This window comes from Periophthalmus magnuspinnatus, chromosome 5 (assembly GCF_009829125.3).
Source record: "Periophthalmus magnuspinnatus isolate fPerMag1 chromosome 5, fPerMag1.2.pri, whole genome shotgun sequence".
NCBI classification, from domain to species: Eukaryota; Metazoa; Chordata; class Actinopteri; order Gobiiformes; family Gobiidae; genus Periophthalmus; species Periophthalmus magnuspinnatus.
Window position 1 is genome coordinate 323,060 of NC_047130.1, and position 16,698 is coordinate 339,757.

Here is a 16,698-nt window from a genome sequence, read left to right on the forward strand (position 1 = left end):
TTTAGTTCAGACACATATTTTATATTTTGGTGAGATTTGGACCATGATCTGATTTTTACCATGTGCCGTATCGGCCGAGCTCTAATGTCCTAATGTCCAGTCTCGTACAGTTTTAGTGTGAGTTACACCACAGACACAAAGGTCATACAGTGGTATTTAAGAAAAGTATTTTGTGTTGAGTGTCCAGCCGTTTCCTTAAAGCTTAAGGTCATTTTCACACATCGGCGCCTCTGTGGAGCGACCCCCGTCTGCTCTACATTTAGTTCTGTTCACTTTTGTTTTGGGTTTTGTTCACACCACGGATCATTCACCCCAAACCCCCAGAGCCACGTGAGGCCATCAAGAACAAGAACAAGAACAAGAACAAGAACAAGAACAAGAACAAGAACAAGAACAAGAACAAGAACAAGAACAAGAACTGATCTATGACCACGAGCCTCAAGAGACAGAACCTCAAGAACATCCACCACACGCCCACTCCACCCACACACGCCCACTTCACCTGCACACGCCCACTTCACCTGCACACGCCCACTTCACCTGCACACGCCCACTTCACCTGCACACGCCCACTTCACCTGTCTGTGACAGACACATGTGTCCGTCACACAAACACACGTCTGTCACACACATGTGTCCATCACACACATGTGTCTGTTACACAAAATGGAAACACATAATAATTGAACCTGTTTAAATCACACTTTTACACTTTTACACACATTGTTTTTTGTTGTTTTTTGACTGAGGAGAACAAACGTGTGTAGATCATTTGTCGTCACTGACCTGAGGTAAAGAATCAAATGTGACATTTTATGATTGTTCTGCACATGTCGGTCTGTGCACAGCTGCTCTGTCATCATCTCATAAACACAATGTTTCACTGTCAGGTTTAAGCTTTAATCATTAACACTCTCTGTGCCCCGCCCTCCATAACGACTGTGGCGAGCTCCACAGATCTGCTGCTAAAGATGAACGAGAAACTGGAGATGGATCCAGAAAAGATCCACATGAACGAGAGAGTGACGCTGTGTGGAGGCTGCGGCGGCGTGGAACCAATGACCTACTTCAGACGTCTATATGAGGACGGAGGGGGAGGACGCCGACCAGAGAGGGAACGACGCTCAAACACAAACGCACACCAACAATTACACAACATCAAACACAAACGCACACCAACAATTACACAACATCAAACACAAACGCACACCAACAATTACACAACATCGAACACAAACGCACACCAACAATTACACAACATCTATGCACAGACGTCCTGTGTTCACTGTCTTATTTTCCACAAGAACAGATCAAAACCACAAATACTCAGATGAAACCACATGTTATGAACCAGTTCTACTCACATAATGTTATTTTACAGAAAAGACCAGTTTGTAGAAGGTAGAGCTGGACATTTACACTACAGGGATTTAACATCATTATTATTTGGTGTCTGTCCTGCTAAATAAACATCATCCTCCGATACGAGGGGTGGGACTAAACAATTACCACGAGACAAGACACGAGACTGGGTCCACAAGACGAGACAAGACATGTGTGGCTTTGTGATGGACACTCCAAAACATTGACTTTGTTATCCTTAAGCCTCTTTGTTATCCTTAAACCTCTTTGTCACCAGTTTGGCCGTATGCTTCAGGTCATTGTCCATTTGTTGCTTTAACTTCCTGCTGATGTGTTGAGATGTTGCTTCAGTTTTTCCACATAATGTTCTTTCCTCCTGATGCATCTGTTTTGTGAAGTGCACCAGTCCCTCCTGCAGCAAAACAGCCCCACGACACGATGCAGACACCCCCGTGTTTCACAGGTGGGATGGTGTTTCTCAGGCCTTTTTCCTCCAAACATAACGAGGCTCATTCTGGTCAAACAGTTCAGTTTCAGTTTGTTCAGACACAGGACATGTCTCCAAACATGAAGCTCTTTGTCCCTGTGCATTTACAAACTGTCCTCTGTGTTTTTTCTGTTTCTTTTGGAGTCATGTCTTCTTCCTGCAGAGTGTCCTTTCAGTCCATGTCCTCAGTCCTCGTTTCACTGTGGATAATGACACACTCTTACAGCTTCAGCAGCTTCTTCTCCAGGTCTTTTTCTTTTTCTTTTGTTCTTGTGTTGATCATTTCAGACCAAAGTTCGTTCGTCTCTGGGACACAGTTTTCTTTGTGATGTTTTGGCTGATTCTTTTGACTTTCCCCTGACGTTACACAGAGAAGCAGAGTGTTTCAGGTGAGAGTCTGTGATTTACTCAAATGTGTCAATAAACCAATCAGAAGCTTCCAAAGACATGACATCATCGTCTGGGTTTTAACAAATTGTTTAAAGTTATAATAATGTTACAGTGTATAAACTTCTGACGCTGAGAAAGTCACAAAAAATGATCTTTAAAAATCCTTCTCTCATTATTCTGACATTTAACAAATAGAAATAATGTCCATATCTGTTTATAAATCATTTGTCTCGTTCAGTTCACATTTTCGGTCACACATTTTTATTTACTTTAATATTTTTTCTGTCACTGTTGCTCTGCTTCAGCTTCAGCTTCTCAGGAAATGAAACGGTCCAGAACTTAACCCTTTTTTGTCCAATCTAAATATAAACACGTGAAAAAACAAGAGAAAACTAAATTCCCTTTGTCTCCTTCAGGTTGATCTGTAAATATCATGATCTCCAGAAGCTCCACCACGGCCCTGTCCTCCGGCAACAAAAACCACCAGACTAATGCTCGGCTTTTCTCTGATGGTTTGAATCGAATTGAAGTTACACAACCGTTGTTTTTGTCTTTATATCGTCGGCTGCAGCAGATTAAACTCGTTGGATATTTGTTCATTCACAGTGAGACCAGACTCAGCTCTGATCATCGGACTGAGATGTTTTCTGTTTCATTCAAAGCTAAAGTTTGCAGTGGTTTATATTCACGTCATGTTTTGGGAGTTTAAATGTCCTGCCGTGTCCACAGAGCGTCCACAGAGCGTCCACGTGTCTCCTCTGGTCCCATGTTTGAAGCTTTAACCTCAGAGTTCACTGCGGTGCGCTGGTTTTGATCAGAGACGTGTCACAGAGGTCGTGTTCTGCAGGTGAACGGATGAATCTGGATCATATTTCACGTGTTACGACCTCACGGCTCAAGCAAAGAGATAAATAACAGCCCCGTGTAAAAGCAGCAGGTGTAAAAACATGTTTGTGCAGAGAAAACACTGAACAAACTGTACTTTACTCATGTTATATAAACTTAAATGTAATCTGTGATCTGACTGACCTGCTCCAACGAAAATGAAAAGACAAAGTAAACACTGATCTAAACACTGATCGTAGTAACATCTGTAGCTCTGACTGTTTGATTTTTGCTTCTATCGTTTGTGAGCATTGATTTCACCGAGTCCTCGGGCCGTGTGACCCCGTCTCTCATTATCATGTGGATCTACAGGCGGCTCCGTCCAATCAGGAGGCAGGGTTTCCCCGGCTCCTTAGCAACCGCCCCGTGGGTAAAGAGGGAGGGGGCAGGGGTGGGAGGTGTAAAATGGGAAACCCCCCCTCAGCTTTGGAGAGGTGTTCACTCTTTATCAAAGACTGGCATCAGACCAGAGCCTCAGTGAACAAAGCACACGCTCGAGTTTGGAACAGAGGATTTTACACCACGTCAAAATAAATGAATAAAAACACAGAGACTAAAGCCACGCTCCACTGACGCTTAAATATACAGAATAAAGAAGGTCAGACCAGAACCAAACATCTGGAACCTGATTTACAATCCAGGAAAGACGACTGTGGTACAAGTGTTAATAAAAATATAGAGTTTTTCAAAATACAATAATATGTTTCTTTAATATTAATATCACTTGACACGACAAAACTCTGACAAAGACCAAGACCATTGTAAATCTATTCAGAAATACTGAAAAAAAAAAAAAACAAATCTCTCATCCTTCCCTTCAGCAGGTGGTCTCATCCTCTTTTCCACAGTCAGGTCCTCTCCCAGAGGCCCAGGACCTCAGGTCCAGAGGCCCAGGAGCTCAGGTCCAGAGGCCCAGGACCTCAGGTCCAGAGTCCTGGGAACTTGAGGGTTCTACAGTGTCTTTGCTGTTCCTGCTCTTTTCTGGGCTGATGTTTTTCCTGGATCTGCTCCAGTTTGGGGGTCACTGCCCCGAGTGTCCGATGACCACGGGCTCCACTGAGGCCTGAACACGTCTGAACACGTCTGAACACGTCTGTGCGTCTAAAACACTAACACCTCCAAGTGGAATAGACTGAATATTGTGAAGGACACGGGTTGTTTTCATTTCCTGGGCGTTTGTCCTCACAGAACTGAAGATAATTCCAGCCGCACGGATCAAACGCCTGATGGATCTGAAACCCAATCTCTCCAGGAAGACACAGAGATGAAGACACAGAGATGAAGACGCAGAGATGAAGACACAGAGATGAAGACGCAGAGATGAAGACACAGAGATGAAGACACAGAGATGAAGACACAGAGATGACTCATGAGGAAGAGTTTGGCACGTGCAGATCTGTGAGGAAACACGCTCAGACTATGGAGATTATACAGTCACAAATACTGACACAAGATACAACAGGATTTATCACACAGAGGCACAGATCACACACACAGAGGCACAGATCACACACACAGAGGCACAGATCACACACACAGAGGCACAGATCACACACACAGAGGCACAGATCACACAGAGGCACAGATCACACACACAGAGGCACAGATCACACACAGAGGCACAGATCACACACACAGAGGCACAGATCACACACACAGAGGCACAGATCACACACACAGAGGCACAGATCACACAGAGGCACAGATCACACACACAGAGGCACAGATCACACACAGAGGCACAGATCACACAGAGACACAGATCACACACACAGAGACACATTTAAAACAGAAAAGGCTCAAAATGTCGCTGCACTGATGGAGAATCATATGAAAACGACATCTGGAAAATAAATGATTAAAGATTCACTCCAAGAATCAGTTCAAATAAAACTTCAGGTGAATAAATGAGAAAAGCACAACAGTCAAGGAAACATAATAATAATAATAATAATAATAATAATAATAATAATAATAATAATAATAATAATAATGTTTGAGCCGTCGGTCCATTTCTAATCGATACTAAAAAAGTCACATTAAAATGACAAAAATGAAGCTGTTTAGAATAAAGTATAAATATAAGACACAAACCAGAACTAAACCAGGACTGAACATGGACTAAACCAGGACTAAACCAGGTCTAAACAGGACCATGGTCACTTTGATCCTCCTGCACAGAGGATCAAACTGACATAAGACACAGAGGAGCAGAACACAAAGTAAAACATCTAACCCTGAAAATCACATCGAGTTGTTTAAATAAAGTTTTTTATCGTCGAGTGGAAACAGAATCAGTATCAAGAATCAGAATCAGTATCAAGAATCAGAATCAGTATCAAGAATCAGAATCAGTATCAAGAATCAGAATCAGTATCAAGTATCGAGTCCTTATTGAAACACTGATCATGACTCGTCCACAGTGATGGTCTCAGTCTTTTACATCACAGTAATGAGTGACCCCTCTGCTCCTCCTCTGCTCCTCCTCTCCTCCCCCTCCTCCTCCTCTCCTCCTCCTCCTCTCCTCCTCCTCTGCTCTGTCGCTCACATGAACAAAACTCGTCTTCATCAACAACAATCTTTCATTCAGCATCTGTCCACAGCCAAACAACTGCCTTTACATACAGAGTACCTCATGTACTTTACATTCAGAGTACCTCATGTACTTTACATACAGAGTACCTCATGTACTTTACATTCAGAGTACCTCATGTACTTTACATTCAGAGTACCTCATGTACTTTACATACAGAGTACCTCATGTACTTTACATTCAGAGTACCTCATGTACTTTACATACAGAGTACCTCATGTACTTCACATTCAGAGTACCTCATGTACTTTACATTCAGAGTACCTCATGTACTTTACATACAGAGTACCTCGTGTACTTTACATACAGAGTACCTCATGTACTTTACATTCAGAGTACCTCATGTACTTTACATACAGAGTACCTCGTGTACTTTACATTCAGAGTACCTCGTGTACTTTACATACAGAGTACCTCGTGTACTTTACATTCAGAGTACCTCGTGTACTTTACATTCAGAATACCTCGTGTACTTTACATTCAGAGTACCTCATGTACTTTACATACAGAGTACCTCATGTACTTTACATTCAGAGTACCTCATGTACTTCACATTCAGAGTACCTCATGTACTTCACATTCAGAGTACCTCATGTACTTCACATTCAGAGTACCTCATGTACTTTACATTCAGAGTACCTCATGTACTTCACATTCAGAGTACCTCATGTACACGACATGTACATCTACAGACTGTGGTGCAGACTCACAGATATGGGACGATATAGACATTTTTGAGCCGATACGATTCTCGATATTTGTCCTGAAGTTGTGGCTGATGTTTGTCTGTGAGGTTCACAGACGTGTCTCAAAATGTGATGTTTTTGTGATTTTTACTTTGTTACAGAGAACAGAGTGCAAAGAATACACACACACACGCACACACATATATATATATTGATACTGGAACCGATATATTACCGATCCCAAATGATCACATTTAACTGTGTACTCTGCTGTACTCAGGTGTACTCTGCTGTACTCTGGTGTACTCCTGGTTTCTTCAGTATTTGTTGGACTTGTTTACGTTCTGCACAGTTTCTTAAAACACTTTAACACTTTACTCTCTGATCTTGCAGACCTGTCGTCTCTCAGTCCAGTCAGTTTTATATTTTTTGTCTTTTTCTTTACACAGACGCACAAAGAGACGTCTCAGCTCCACATGAGGCTCATCGAGGCCAGAGCAGGTGGAGACCACGAGTATCATAGCAACCAAAGAGCCAATCAGGAGGGAGGCTGTTGGCTGGTTTAGCAGAGAGCGGGCGCTTAGCAACGCTGTCAATCAAACCTGTTGCTAACACTAACAGGAGCGACTTTAAGGAAAGAAGGACCTGATTTGTCTGTTATTAATGTTCAGATCTTGATTTACAGACACAATAGTGAAATAAAAAGGATCATGTCGAGGGTTAATACGAACATTTAAGACCAGAATGACGAGTCGATGGAGCAGGAAGTGCGTCCGTGATCACTTCCTGTTTGGATTACAGTCTGTGCCGCTGCCATGATTCTTCTGACACAGACTCTTCTCTCGGTCGTGTCTTTGTCACAGAAACACATTTTGAATCATGATATTCAGCCACAGAAAATGATCAAGATAAAACTGTTAAAACACTTTGTCTTAAACCTACAATAACAGAACAAGATCATCTCAGACATAAACTGCGGCGTACAGACTGAGGAATGAATGAATGAATGAACCAGTGATTAACCATAAAACTCACTGATCTTACGCCTCTAAAACTCAAATCTGTCACATCACAACAAAAAGAATAAACTCTCCACACAAATGTGCACGAGAAACACTGAGCCCAGACACATCTACGTCTTTGTATCTCATCACACACAGACCTGGAGCTGTGTTTTCTTCTCACAAACTGAAAACACTCTGTTCCACCTTGTGATGTCATCATGTGGTGATACAGGAAGTGCTCCACTGTGTTTTTAAACTCCACCTTCACTAGAATCATCTGGATCATTTCAGTCCTGGAGTTGTCTCTTATCTCGACTGAACTAAAGGTAAAAGGAGGAGGAACTTGAAAACTACCACTTGATGACATCACAAGGTGGAACAGAGCATTTTGAGCTTTGTAGATGTGACAGACTAATAATAAAGTGTGACTCAAACATGTGAATGAAACAAAACACAAGTCCAGTGTGTGTGTGAGGAGGAAACACTAAACATGGATTAAACCTCAGTCGGTTTGTCACATGTGCAGATGCAGCTTTATGTTCCTTATATGAAATAGTGACACACTTTCTGCAATAAATAAGTCATCTGCATCTACTACAGCTAAATATAGATACACACACACACACACACACACACACACACACACCCACACACACACACACGGCCTGTACATATATATATACTCTAGTACTGTAAGACCAAGACTAGTACTACACAGACCAATGTGTGAACTGTAGAAAAAGGTTTTTCATCAACATTTCAAACACACACTGCAGATTAAATCCACATGATGCTTCATCCTGTGACGTCCACAGATTAAACTTATTTTACACATTCAACATTTCACAGAATCAGACGAGTAAAAGTCTGTGCCACTGGTCAGACTCATCGAGAGCATCATTTATAATCAAAACTACAGTACAGAGCTCTGTTTGTCATAACTGTCGATTATTATTATTATTAACTCGACACCAGATACATCCCCCGTCCAGGAAGTGCCCCGTCCACTCCCTGACCACGGAATGACCACACTGGAGTCCACACAGAGTCCAGGTCTTATGAGCCGTTCAGAACAGGAGACTGTACATCTCTGTCCATCAGGTCGTGTTCACAGGGGCATTATGGGTCAGATCTCTGTGGCCTGGAGCTTTAACTGAAAACATCCTCCACAAACTGAGCCTCGACTAGCAAGACGCAAGAAACAGAAAAGACAAAAACAGAACGAAATCCAACAATGGGCCGCCCCGGAGCGTGTCCTCGTGGGGCCGACGAGCTTCTTTGAGGAAACCAAACAAAACACTGGGCTCAATCTAAACAAAACATTTATATTTTCACACATTTTAGCTCAATTCCAGCCGTACCTTTAGAGCAGCCTCTCTCCTCTCCACATAAGCAGCCAATCACCAGCACCTGTGCCCCTCTCCATCGCACAAACAGCAGCTCCCAGCACCATGTGACGAGCGGGGACGAGCGGGGACGAGCGGGCGGGGGCCCCGGGGACTGAAACCCAAACCGAGTCCACGTCCAGGAGGTACAGGTCCGGAGAAAGCCCCTCTGGACGATGCTTTCTGTGCTGCCCTCGCGCTCTCACTGAACACACAGTCAGTATCCTCCATCTGTCACCGCCCCCTCCTCTCCTAGCCCCTCCTCTGTCCTCGCGTGTCCCCGCCCCCCTCTCATGCATTATTTATGACGCTCTCAGTGGCGTCCTGCAGGGCTGAGTGCGCACGGCTGGACAACCTCAATTAAACCAGATGAAATAAGAGACAGATATGTTCAACGAAATGGAGATAAATGTCACATGTTACATTCTGACATTTCTCTGACCGTTTAAACCTTTGGCCGCTTTAGTTTTTTGTAACTGCTCATTATTATTATTATTATTTATCAGGATTTGCATGTTATTGTTAAAAAATCATTAGTTTGAGGCTGTATTTCCCATGATGCACAGCTGCAGCTCTCACAAACTTCTAAACACATATGCAACACACAAGTTCATGCCTTCATCAGCCACGGTTGAGCGCCCCCGCAGGTCAGGCATAGAAGGCGCTCATGCATGAGCCCTGAGCGTGCACGAGGAGGCGAGCGTGCACAAGGAGGCAATAGTGCACGTGGAGGCAGCTGCGGGGCACGGGGGCTTTTCTCAGAGCGGTGGAGGCCAGACCGAGTGGGAGGAATCACATCCTCCAGAAACAACTTCAAACCTGCTCCACGGAGATTTATGTCCAGAAAAAACACAAACAAAAAAATAAAAACGTGTCGGTCTGTTGCCCTGGAGACACAATGTGCTTCAAACTGAAATGATATTTGTGTTTTTTTTAGATACAGACTATGGCCCTACAGCTGCAGCATCTACATCTGAACCAACACAATGAAAAGACAGAACAGAGCGTCCCAAAAGTCACTGACAGTTTAACAAAATGTGTAACTCTTTTGTTTCTAAATATTTTACTTCTATTTTTCCAGAGCGTTTAGACTCTTCCCACATTAATCTGAGTAAATCCAGCACCGAGGAACAAACCCTCAGTGTGCAGAGGAACTTTGAGTCACATGGGTCAAATTCAACATTTTAACACCAGAGACTAAACGCCATTAAAGGAATAATAAGTGTTTTTCACAGACAGGGGGCAGTATCTCCACAGACCTGACTAGTCCTGATTTCTTCCTGTGGGTCGATCTTAAAGAAAATGTGTTTGTGAATAAACCTCAGACGATAAACGACTTAAAACGTGACATCGAGGATCAAATAAGAGACATAAGACGGAAATTAGATCATTTTTACTTCCCCGAGTTTAAGTCGTGATAAGTTCAAGTGTAAATGAACAATTATAACTGTATTTATTGACAAAAATCTCATTAGGTTCAGTTTATCTACTGCTAAAATTTGGTGAGTTTAACTTAAGAATTATAGAAGATACTGAAGATTTAAAAGTGTCAGTGACTTTTGTTTTTACATGAACTGAGTCACGTTCACTAAACGCCTCAAGTCACTCTTTCTGCTCATTCAACAAATTTACCTCTAAAAAGTTTGCCCTGGATTAAAGTAAAGAGGAGCAGGAGGAGCAGGGAGGAGCAGAGAGGAGCAGGAGGAGCAGAGAGGAGGAGGGAGGAGCAGAGAGGAGCAGAGAGGAGGAGAGAGGAGCAGGAGGAGAAGGAGCAGACATGATGAGACTCACTTTGTCTCCTTCTGTTCTTGATGTAAATGAGCTACATCTTCTCTGCTAATGCCCCGAAAACAACAATAGGAGCAGCTTAACCAGCCCCCACCTCCCTCTCCACCTCCCTCTCCACCTCCCTCTCCACCTCCCTCTCCACCTCCCTCTCCACCTCCCTCTCCACCTCCCTCTCCATCGCCTTGTCACCTTTTCTCTTTTCTCCTCCTCTTTTCTCCTCCTCTCTGTGTCTCTGTCTCTGGACATGGAGAAAATGGATAAATCATAAACTCATGTAACATTTGTGGATAGTTTTTTCCTTCGTTTCGTTTCGTTTCTTTTCCAAACGTTGGATGTTTGAGGTTTGACTCTCGCCTCCATCTTAGTTTAAACGTGTTTTCACTTTAATCAGTTTATCTACATAAAAAAAAAAAAAACATATTTAAATGAGACGAGTCCAGGTCTGAGTTCTGTAAACATCACGAGTCTTTACACTTTCCCTCCTCCTCAGACTCAGCAGCAGGAGGCGACGACCAAACCCCATAATCCCTGACCCCCCACTGACCCCCCCCCCCCCCGACCCCCCACTGACCGGTCACTTTAAACAACGGACCAAACCTTCATCCATCTCCCACTCACAGTTTCACCCTGTGCTTCTGCTCATTATTCATTCTCGTTTGTAAATTGTGTTCAAACTCTGCAGATGTAGGCTGAAAACACTCTGTTCCACCTTGTGATGTCATCATGTGGTGATACAGGAAGTGCTCCACTGTGTTTTTAAACTCCACACACCTTCATTTATAGAATCATTTGGATCATTTCAGCTTCTGGAGTTTCCCGTTTCTTCTGAACTAAAGGTAAAATGTGAAAGTTTAACATGAAAACTGTCAATACGTGACATCACAAGGTGGAACGGAGCAAAAACAGCTTCTTCACTGCCTCACAGAAGAAAACACAAACAGCTGACACCAAAGAATCGTTGGTGTAAATGTGATTTCTGTGTTGAGGCTGTGACGTACAGTGAGTGGAGACAATAGTCGCGCAGCAGCTGGTCAACTGCTCAAAAGAGTCACACACGAGGAGGAGCCAAGACAAACGGAGCGAGCCATCTGTGGAGCCACGCGCCCCACACGCCTGTTAATCCCACACTGTGTCCCACTGAGGAACAAGAAGCTCAGCACACGTCACTTTTACCTCCACCCCTCCTCCACCTCCTCCAGGACTCTCCTTTCAGACACAGACCTGGACCCGACGCCATTGTCCCTGAAAACTGACACATCTGCTGCGACAAAAAGAATGTCAAATATTTGCCCGAGGAGCCGTCGCCTCCACGTTCTCCATGAATCCGGAGAACATGAGACGTGTTTATTCAACGACAACATTTAAGAGCAAACGCAGAAGGAATCTCCCCAAAACCTCGTGCCATTCAGAACAAAACGTGTCACTTATTTTGGCGTTTCGAGTGTTGATTCTGCACAAATCCGCTCTGTTTCTCACTCGTCTGTGTCGTTTTTTACTCGTCTTTTTGCGTGTCGGTCGCCGTGTTTGCTCCAGATTCAGTCGTCGTCGTAAAGTTTTGTTAAAGTCTGTGGTTCTGGACACGTAAACGTATTTCAAATGAGGATGTGACGTGGAACGAGTGATTTACTGGACTAGTCCCAAAATAAAACTTTTATATTTACAGTCGGAGCGCGGATTTGTTCCTTTAAATGAGCTTGTGTCTTTATGGTTCTCATCTCTGTGGATCATTCTGTTCAAATTTACACATTTTAAATCACAACATTCATCTAAAACCATTTAAAGAAACAAATCCAGCTGTGGCGTCCAGTGGAGCCGATGTCGCCGTAAACGTCGTCACAATAAAGAGTCGTGTCGCTGTGGCGCCCCCTGTGGACAGAGGCACGTCACACTAAAGCGCCTCATGCTGTAGCGCCCCCTATGGACAGAGGCACGTCACACTAGAGCAGAGCGTTTTTATACATTTGGACCAAAATGACGACGCGACGCTGCAGAATCCAACGAGTATCAACAAAATAAAACAGAGGGTAAAGTGGAACAGTGGGAATATTTAAAATGTCACAAACTAAACTCTGAATGCAGCATCAATATTTCTAATAACGAGCACTTTATGTCCACGAGCTTCATTCGCACGAATCGTGTGTGTCGTACGTGTCGTGTGTGTCGTGTGTGTCGTACGAATCGTCTGTGTCGTCTGTGTTGTGTGTGTCGTGTGTGTCGTCTGTGTCGTGTGTGTCGTCTGTGTCGTACGTGTCGTCTGTGTCGTGTGTGTCATGTGTGTCATGTGTGTCGTGTGTGTCGTGTGTGTCGTGTGTGTCATGTGTGTCATGTGTGTCGTGTGTGTCGTGTGTGTCGTACGTGTCGTCTGTGTCGTCTGTGTCGTGTGTGTCGTGTGTGTCGTACGTGTCGTGTGTGTCGTCTGTGTCGTGTGTGTCGTCTGTGTCGTGTGTGTCGTGTGTGTCGTACGTGTCGTCTGTGTCGTGTGTGTCGTACGTGTCGTCTGTGTCGTGTGTGTCGTGCGTGTCGTCTGTGTCGTGTGTGTCGTGTGTGTCGTACGTGTCGTCTGTGTCGTGTGTGTCGTCTGTGTCGTGTGTGTCGTCTGTGTCGTCTGTGTCGTGTGTGTCGTGTGTGTCGTACGTGTCGTGTGTGTCGTCTGTGTCGTGTGTGTCGTCTGTGTCGTCTGTGTCGTGTGTGTCGTCTGTGTCGTGTGTGTCGTGTGTGTCGTGTGTGTCGTGTGTGTCGTGTGTGTCGTGTGTGTCGTGTGTGTCGTGTGTGTCGTGTGTGTAGGAACAATAACAACATCTGAACAGTGGGACTGAACAGAGCGCCCCCTGTGGGCTGTTACACTTACACATTCGTCTTATTCAAACTGGTGAAACTCTGGTGAGTAAATCCTCGGTGTTGAACAGTTGTGTCTTAATCGTGATCAGAGATGGGACGTGTTGGAGCAGAAGTTCATGTGGAGCTGAACGGCACACGCTCAGTTTAACCCGTCAGCGCTAAAGCTAAAGGTCACGCCTCTGTCGATGACACCAGACTCTGTGGTGATTGGATCGTGTCCGAGCGGCGCCCACGGGCGTCACATTAAACTGACACGCTTTAAATGAGCTGAAGATTTATGTGAGAAATCACACGACAACTCGAGGAAAACGACGCGAAACAACGACACGAACTGTGTCCAATGAAACATGAAAGACCCTGAATCCTCAAACACAGACCTGAGTGTGTTTTGTTTCATTCACACGTTTGACACTTTATTATTCGTCTGTCACATCTACAAACCTCTAAACGCTCTGTTCCACATTGTGATGTCATCAAGTGGTAGTTTTCAAGTGAACTCCTCCTTTTACCTTTAGTTCAGTCGAGATAAGAGACAACTCCAGGACTGAAATGATCCAGATGATTCTAGTGAAGGTGGAGTTTAGAAACAGTGGAGCACTTCCTGTATCACCACATGATGACATCACAAGGTGGAACAGAGTGTTTTCAGTTTGAGAGAAGAGTACGAGACAGAGAATGTGACAGTCGATAACCTCAGCCTGAGGCTATTTCTGCCCCCAACACACACACGAGCACAAACACACATACACACTCACCCCCTCCCTCTCTCACACACACACACACACACTCTCACACACACACACAGATTAACTCCAGGAGCCTCGGGCGTCTCCATGTTTCATTTGTGCTGAACAAGAATTAAAACAGATTAGATCATCATTAAAGCAAAATGAGGCCCCAATGAGGCCCCAGTGAGGACCTAGCAAGGGCCCAACAAAGGCCCAATGAGGGGCAGGGAGATGCAGACAGGTTCTCCTGCTCCTCCTCCTCTTCCTCCTCTTCCTCCTCCTCTTCCTCCTCCTCTTCCTCTTCCTCCTCTTCTTCCTCCTCGTCTTCCTCCCCCTCTTCCTCCTCCTCTTCCTCCTCTTCCTCCTCCTCCTCTTCTTCCTCCTCGTCTTCCTCCCCCTCTTCCTCCTCCTCTTCCTCCTCTTCCTCCTCCTCTTCCTCCTCCTCCTCCTCCTCTTCTTCCTCCTCTTCCTCCTCCTCTTCTTCCTCCTCTTCCTCCTCCTCCTCCTCTTCCTCCTCTTCCTCCTCCTCCTCTTCTTCCTCCTCGTCTTCCTCCCCCTCTTCCTCCTCTTCCTCCTCGTCTTCCTCCCCCTCTTCCTCCTCTTCCTCCTCCTCTTCCTCCTCCTCCTCCTCTTCCTCCTCCTCTTCCTCCTCCTCCTCTTCCTCCTCTTCCTCCTCTTCCTCCTCCTCCTCCTCTTCTTCTTAACCCATTTCAGTTCAGTCAGAACAAAGAGTGAGGCCTGAGGCTGTGGGAGGAGACGACCCCCGACCACAGAGACGTCCCGCAGAGACACGACTGTCCCACAGACACACGACTGTCCCCACAGACACGACTGTCCCATAGAGACACGACTGTCCCACAGACACACGACTGTCCCGCAGAGACACGACTGTCCCGCAGAGACACGACTGTCCCACAGAGACACGACTGTCCCACAGACACACGACACGACTGCACCAGGGCAAAAAACGACACAAACAAAACACAATGACACAAAAAAAACGCCTCTATTATTGACACAACTTTGAAAATGGAGGTGAGACTCTTTGTTGAGTTTAACGGAGTCGACAGAGACACAAAGTCTAAATCAAGAGAACTAACTTTTTCCACCGAGGGCCACACACTGAAACATGTTTGAAGAAAAAAAAAAAAAAAAAAAAAACAAAAAAAAAAAAACACCCGAAGCATGAGGACCAGGGCCTCATCCAGAGGAGACTGTGAGATGCCCTATAGAAAAACTGCCTTTGGACAAAATGCTCTTTCTGTGAAGGCGAGTAAGATCTGGAACGGCATTCCACTTCAAATAAGAGAGTGCTCCACATTATCCACTTTTAAAACTCAACTCAAACGCTGGCTGAAATCAAATCAGTCATGTGATCACTAATCAATACATGGACCTCCCTTCTTACTTTTCTTACCTTTTTTTTTTTTTTTTTTTTTTTTTTTTAATCTACTTCTCAGTTTTTAACTCTTGTATATTGTACTAATGTGATGTATTTGTTGTACTTTTTACCTGCCTGGGGACTGCGGATGTAAATTAGCTCTGTAGCTATAATCCGGCATATTTACATTTGTTTACAACAGATGTTCATTAATGTGCATTGTCCCTATCAAATAAATAAATAAATAAAATAAGCTGAGGGCCACAGACCAGAGTCAAACGTTGGATTTAACACAAGTTTGACAGAGACATTGTACTTTTTATAAAACTTATTTTTCGGTCTGTGTCACAGTGTGATTCCTGTTCAGTTGGGCCAGTTTAGGAGGAGCAATGAGGGCCAACAAAAATAGGTCTGAGGGCCGCATTTTGCCCCTGGGCCGCAGTTTGGACAGGTCTAAGTGCATGATCCTGATTCTCTGTAAAGAAAAGAGACAAACAGGATCTGCAGCTGCTGAAGAAAAACACCTTCATCTGTTTTAATAAGAGACACTGTTTTCTGCAAAGATCTGAGTCGATTTGACGAGTAAATATCAGAAAAATCAAACACATTTGTACAGATAATCACTCACACGGGGCAAAAGCTCTAAAAAGTATTTATATCTGCGTATCTGACCCAAACTGAGACGACACCAGAGACACAGGAGCTCAAACAACCAGAGAACAATGTATTTATACAAACTAAAAGACTAAAAAGACTAAAGATTAAACTCATGACTTTAATCTGGACCAAAGACCAAATCTTCAGAGTTTTGTCCCACAGAAAATAATAAAACACCAGTGACTGAATTTGTCTTTTACCGAACGAGTAAAAGTCAAAAGTCTGAACTCAAATCTAAACAAATATCACCTGATTTACAAACTGAATGTGATGTAAAAAGTCCAGACAGACAAACATGCTCCTCCTCTCCCTGAGTCAGGAGCGACTCCAGATCAGCAGAGGTTTATGACGCCATCTGTGGGTCAAAACAACAAACTGCAGCTTTATGCAGCGTCACTGAACAGAAGCGTCAGAAAAGACAGGATTTAGTCAAAATACAGACACAAAGACTGAAACAGCCCTGGACCAGCACGGATCAGTTTATCTAACACACGGCGACAGAAACGAGATGTTT